We start from the raw sequence: 889 nt of genomic DNA on the forward strand, positions 1-889 counted from the left end.
ATATATATATAGATATAGATATATAGATATAGATAGATATATAGATAGATAGATAGATATATAGATATAGATACACACACACACACACACACTCTTTTGTTAAACATACTATGACTTTCTATGTAGAATAATAAGCTATAGACTTCCAGATGGGGTAGGTAGTTTTGTGTTTAGCTTTTTTTACAATGTTCCACAGATAACGAGATTGCTTCTGGATAAATTCAATTTTGTACTTTTTTTCCACTAAAATCCTTTGAGAAATGCTTGTGATAAAAGGTTATATAAATTCAATTAGCTTGATGACAAGCTGTGCGACTGGTCATTTGCTTGTTACAACATTAAACAAGCAATATCCTGAGGGAGACTGGATTTTTTTGATGGTCTTTCAGTCTTGAGCTCAAAGGCACAGGAGCATGAACATGGCACAGGGATTATTCAGGAAATTTAACATTTCTACAGGAAGTCAGTGTTTCTACACCTACAATACAATACTTACTGCATGTCACGTTCTACAATCAAAGCAACAAGCACAAGCGAGTCGCTGAATAGATTCTGCAAATTAGTTCCAGACAAGATACTTATCCTGAACCAGAGAGATAGATATACATTTTTTTTTTTTTTGACTAATAAGTCATTGTTTCAATAATATGTTCACCATTTGACTATAAAGAGCACAAATGCAATATTGAGACACTTCATTCTCATCCAGTGATGTTTTATTCTTTGAAAACTGCATTGATCATGACGGCAACTTGCTCAAAGACAGAATGGAATTTCTGTAGTGTTTACTGAAAGATTTCACATTTCAAAGAGTAAAGAAACAGGAGAAGTAAGTGTAACACAAAAAAAAAAAAAAAAAAAAAAAAAAAAAAAAAAAAAAAAAAAAAAA

This window comes from Anarrhichthys ocellatus, unplaced genomic scaffold (assembly GCF_004355925.1).
Source record: "Anarrhichthys ocellatus isolate YVR2014 unplaced genomic scaffold, GSC_Weel_1.0 scaffold38, whole genome shotgun sequence".
Taxonomy (NCBI): Eukaryota; Metazoa; Chordata; class Actinopteri; order Perciformes; family Anarhichadidae; genus Anarrhichthys; species Anarrhichthys ocellatus.